A 6,022-nucleotide genomic window follows, 5' to 3' on the forward strand; every position below is an offset into this window, starting at 1 on the left:
CCTTGTCAAGCGCTCACTCCTAGAGTTGTCCTCTGCCTTCTACGTTATCAATTTCCCTCCACTTGGCCATTCCTTTCAGCTTACAAGCATGTTGTAACAAAAAAATAAAAAAATAAAAAAATAAAAAATACAGCCGGGTTTAGTGACTCATGCCTGTAATCCCAGCACTTTGAGAGGTCAAAGCCAAAGGATCACTTGAGGCCAGGAATTTCAAGCCAGCCTGGGCAACACAGCAAGACCCTGTCTCTACAAAATTTTAAAAAATACAAAAATTAGGCGGGCATGGTGGTGTGCACCTATAGTCCCAGGTACTCAGGAGGCTGAGGTGGGAGGATTGCTTGAGGCTGGAAGGTCTAAGCTGTGTGAGCTGTGATTGCACTACCACACTCCAGCCTGGGCAACAGAGAGAGACACTGTCTCTGAAAAATAGAAATAAATAACAAATTAACAAACCAAAAAGCGGCCGGGTGCAGTGGCTCACGCTTGTAATCCCAGCACTTTGGGAGGCCAAGGCAGGTGGATCACAAGGTCAGGAGATCGAGAACATCTTGGCCAATATGGTGAAACCCCATCTCTACTAAAAATACAAAAATTAGCTGGGCGTGGTGGTGCGCACCTGTAGTCCCAGCTACTGTGGAGGCTGAGGCAGTAGAATCGCTTGAACCCGGGAGGCAGAGGTTGTGGGGAGCCAAGATTGTGCCACTGCACTCCAGCCTGGGTGACAAGAGCAAAACTCTGTCTCAAACAAACAAACAAACAAACAAACCAAAAAACCTTTTAACTCCATATCCTCTTACAGTTGCCCCTAATTTTCCTGCTCCCCTTTTTAGCAAAGTCTTCAACTTTCTCAACTTCCTCCTCCTCCCATTCTCTTGAACGATCTTCAGGGAACAAAAAGTTATTATTAAGGTTGCCAATGATCTCTACATAACCAAATTCAATACTCAGTTTCACAATATTTGTCCTAAGTGGTTGCTTCATATAGTATAATATCTTTGCTTGTGATAATTTGTTTTCTATTGTCCCTGCCCCCACTATCATATAAGCAATTCTCAAGGGAAAATGGCAAGTTTGCTCTGTTTACCATGTATCCGCAACTCCCAGAACACTGTGTGCCTAGCACATGTTAGGTGCTCAATAAATACTTGTTGAATGAGTGATTCAATCAACAGATTAATCATCATTAGGGATTATAAAAAGGACGTGGCTCAGCTGGTACCTGTGTACCAGTAAGTAGTAAGAATCCATGTTTCTTTGAGACTTATCTGTGCTACTTATTTAACCTAATATTTTGCAATGGTCTAAAAAGCGATGCTGTCCATTCTCAGAAATGGAGCAGTAAGGCAAGAGAAAGGAAGCTGATATTTTGAGTGTGCACTACATGGCAAGTACTGGACCAGCCACTTGCATATACATTTTCTCAATTGCTCCTCACAATACCTAGATGAGATAGGCGCTAGCATCTCCATTTTGCTGATGAAGGAACTGAGGTAAAAAGAGACATTAAATAGCTTGTGTAGGTTATCCCTAAGATGATTTCAGGATGAATTGAGGAAGCCATGCTGTTTTCTAGTTACTTTGGGCTAGATATTAAATACTGTGAATTCACAAAATTTCAGAAGAACTGGGCTGATAAAGATTAGTGTAAGTCAGAATTTCCAAAGTAAAATACATATTTAATTTGGTATATTTATGGTGCTGTTTTTATTGTCAAAGAATGTCAGAAGTCACTAAAGTAAATAAGACAATGAAGTTCAATGTGACTTTATTGTTTGTTTTCTTTTTTAAGCATACTCACCGTCACGCGAGGCTTGTAACCTTTACCCAGAGGACGCATGTTATAGTATAGCTATCTGGCTAAAGGTGCTCGATAAAATACAGGATGTCCAGTTGAATTTGAATTTCAGATGAAACACAAATAATGTTTTAGCATAAGTATGTCCCAAATGTTGCATGGGGACATACTTATTCTAAGAAAAATTTGTTTATCTGAAATTCAAATTTAAGCTGTGCTTCTGCATTTTTATTTGCTAAATCTGGCAACCTACACCTGACGAAATGCCCCACCACCCTCCACATACTTGTCCTATCACTCTGCCAGACAGATTTTGTCAAGGAGGTCAAGACAGAAAAGAAGGGAGAGAGGACAACTTTGAAAATACCTTGAAAAGAGAAAAGCCTAATGATATGCTGTCTTGCTTTTTATGAGGGATGGCCGGTTTACCTCCAGACTCCTTTGAGCCCCATCCCATCTCTCAGGCCTTCTCTTTTTCACTTAGAAATTGAATAACCATGAACAAATTCCTCATGTTCTCTAGCCTCAGTTTCTCCATCTGCAAAACAGCAGCAGTCTTAGGTGTCAGAAAAAAAAACAGGTGACGTGATATGACTGACTTCCACAGACAGTGTTTGGTCAAGACTTCTCTGAAGCTTCTAAACAGAAACCCAAATGATTAGAAGAAAGCAGCCATGTGAGGGGGGAGAGAGAGAGAGAGAGAGCACGAGCAATCTTGCGCTTGTATCTGTGTAACTGTAGATAAGATCAAGAAGACAGAGCTGGACAATGTGTACAAAATGTTTAATAGGGACAGCAGATTCTACACTGACCTGCTTTTCAACAAAAATAAAAGAAACCAGATTTTGAGTAAAGTAAAAACTTGACAACTGGGGCAAAAGTAGGACTAATCTATAAATCACTCTTCCTGAAGTGGGTTTAAGTGGTGACTTGAAATGCATGCTAAGTGAGGAAGAAAATACAAAGACTGGGCATAAACACAGCATGGAGTTATGATCAAATTAAAGTTGCAATGAAATTAACCCCATCAGTACTTGCTACTGTGTATAACGGGCATCTTAAAATAGGGCAGTGTTATGGAATGAACAGTGCCTACCAATTTTCATATGTTGTAGCCCTATGTGACTGTGTTTGGAGATAAGGTATTTAGAAGGTAATTAAGGTTAAATGAGGTTGTAAAGGTGGAGTCTAATCCAACAGGATTAGTGGCCTTGTAAGAGGATGAAGAAATCTCTCTCTCTGTGTGTGTCTCTCTCCCCCCGCCCTCTTTTTCTCTGCCCACACACTGAGGAAAGGCCATATGAGCACACAGGAAGAAGACTGCCATCTGCAAGTCAGGAAGACAACCATCATCAAGAACTTACCATGCTGGCACCCTGAACTTGGGCTTCCGACATCCGGAACTGTGGGAAAATAAATTTCTGTTGTTTAAGCCACTCGGCCTATGATATTTTCTTATGGCAGCCCAAGCTAACTAAGACAGGAAGTCAAGAATTAAAATCTGCTTGGAGGAACACCAACATACCCATTTTAAAAAACCTCATTATGTGAAATGGCTACAGTTATTTAAACTCAAGAGGAACATGGAACAAGAAAGAGAAATAAAGTCAGTGAGATGAATGGACTAAAATAACCTAGCAATTAATGGACTAAATAGCGAGGAATGAAGCCCCTTTTCCAGTGTTAGGGTCAGCCTGGGATTTATCAAGGCTCTAAACAAACGGAATTGATCATGAGAGGTTAGCAGAGACATATGGGTAGCACTGTGAGAATATTCAGCACTAGTTGGAGACTTGGATTCTAACTTTAAAATTCTGAGACTTTTGATCTATTAATTTATCCATTCTCATTGTTTTTTTGCTTGGACTATAAAGAAACAAAATAAGGCACAATCAAGTGAAACCTCTTGTCCAAGGTTCATTCATTCAAGACATATTAAGGTATGAGAGAATTTGAAGACATAGGAGTTCCTGCTCACAAGGACATAGAGTTTGGTAGGAATGATGTTCAGAAAATCCAAGCAGTGAAAACCTGGGTTTGAAAAGACATTGGGTAAATAACTGTCGTAAGATTGAATGAATGGGTGGATGCATTGAAGGATGGACAGATGGATGAGTGAATGAATAAGATAGTGGTTGTTACAGAGGTTCACAGAAGGCTTGGGTCCTGAAGTGCCAGCCTCTGGCCGGGTTGAACCTATTTGACCAGAGGCATGGACCATTCTCTGACAAACTGATAGCACCCTGTACCTCCACTAGGAGCACCAGATCAACATAGACAATACTGTATCTGCTTTTGCTTTCCTAACAGCACAGACTCGACTCCATGAACCAGGACCCTGACTGTCCCATTGACTCTTGGTGAACATTCTCAGCTCCATTCTATTCCCCTTGTCATTACTGGGGGCCTGTTTAATTTACCAATTTACTCACTTATTTATTCAAGAAATATTTATTAAGTGCTTACTGTATGCCAGGCACTGTTCTACACTCTAAGGATATATTAGAAAGCAAATGTACTTCAGCTTCTGCTGAGTAAAGGCAGAAAATAAGCCAACAAACAAAGTGAACACTCCAGTAGTAAGTGCTATGGAGAAAAGGCAGGAGAGAGGGATAGAGCAGGGCAAAGCTGAGAGTGCAAGGTTTAAAGGTGTGAGTGAGAAAGATTCCACAGGAAGGAGACCTTTGAGCAGAGATCTGAAGGAATTGGCAGAGAGGCCCATGCAGCTACCTGGAGGGAAGGTGCTCCAGCCAGAGGGAGGAGCAAGGCTCTGAGGTGGGAGTGTGCCTGGGATGAAGGGGAAAGCAGTAGGTGGACCATTGCATCAGGACCAAGGGAGTGATGGAGGAGGAGGACATGATGAAGAGGGAAGAGGGCAAGGACAGACCCGTGTAGGACCCCGGAGGCCCTAGGAAGAATTTGAGCTTTTACTTTGAGCCATTAAGTCTTGATGGGATTGCTCTGGCTGCTGGATTGAGATGCTGAGAAGTGGAAGAGGCCCAAGCAGAAGCAAGGAAGCCAGGTAGGTAATAATCCAAGTAATACGGGATGGTGGCTTGGCCCAGGTGTTTGTGGCAGAGGTGGTGAGGATATCAGGTTTTAAATACATTTGGGCAGCAGAGCCAATAGGATTTGCAGATGGTTTTGGTGTAGGGTTCATATGAGGAGACTCTTGTCAAGCACCCCTGGTATCTACTGACATTGCTGCATGGCATCTTCTGCTAAGGAATCTCCATGAACTGGCCAGCCCAGTTTGAACTGGGATTCTTCCAGCACCACCAGTCTCTCCCCTATCCTCCCCCATACAACTGTGGTTTGGATTGATGGTAACTCTGTTCCTAAGCCCTCTGCTGACTTGCCACCCCTTTCCCAAAGCCCAGCCCAGGCTCTATCCTATAACTCTCCACTTCTACCTCTTTCTATCTGCACTTTGGTTCCCATAGAGTAGAAACTATAGATTTTGAAGGAAGAAAATGGCCTACATAATAAGAACAGGTCTGAGTGAGGAAAGCAATTCCAAGCCAGTGGAACTGTTAAGGGGAGGCATTAGCCCATGTGTGGTAGCACTGAGATGATCAGAACACCAGGGTCAGACAGTGAAAATTAGTACCTTTCTAGTTTTCAACACAGTCCCTGTTCCCAGATTTCAAGATATTTTAGGCCAGAACAAGATTTATACAGTTGCCATCTGAGAGCAAGAATAAATAGGAAATCTAAAGGCAGTGGCTCTTGCAAACTCGTAGTCTTAGCTACGATTGTTTAAGCAACAAAGAAAGGAATAAGGGAGAGGGAAGAAGGAACAAAAAAAGAGAAAGATTGATTCTTTCCCGTTAACTGTTTTATGAAAACCAGCAATAGGTTAGTACCGCATTCTGTCTACTCTGTTTACCTAACTTAAAAAAAAAAAATCCAACCCATCAACCCCTGTATATTACTTTATGATTTAAAGCAGGATTTTTACTCTAATTTTTTACTTTAGACCCAGGGGTACATGTGCATTGGTACATTGTTACATGGGTATATTGCATGATGCTGAGGTTTGGGCTTCTAATGATCCCACTGCCCAAGCAGCAAACATAGTACCCAATGGGTAGTTTTTCAATCCTTTCTCTCCTCTCTCTCCTTCCTTTTGGAATCTCCACTGTCTGTTTTTCCCATCTTTGTGTCCCTCTGTACCCAATGTTTATCTCCCACTTATATGTGAGAACATGCAGTATTTGACTTTCT

Source organism: Papio anubis, chromosome 10, assembly GCF_008728515.1.
Source record: "Papio anubis isolate 15944 chromosome 10, Panubis1.0, whole genome shotgun sequence".
In the NCBI taxonomy this organism is placed as follows: domain Eukaryota; kingdom Metazoa; phylum Chordata; class Mammalia; order Primates; family Cercopithecidae; genus Papio; species Papio anubis.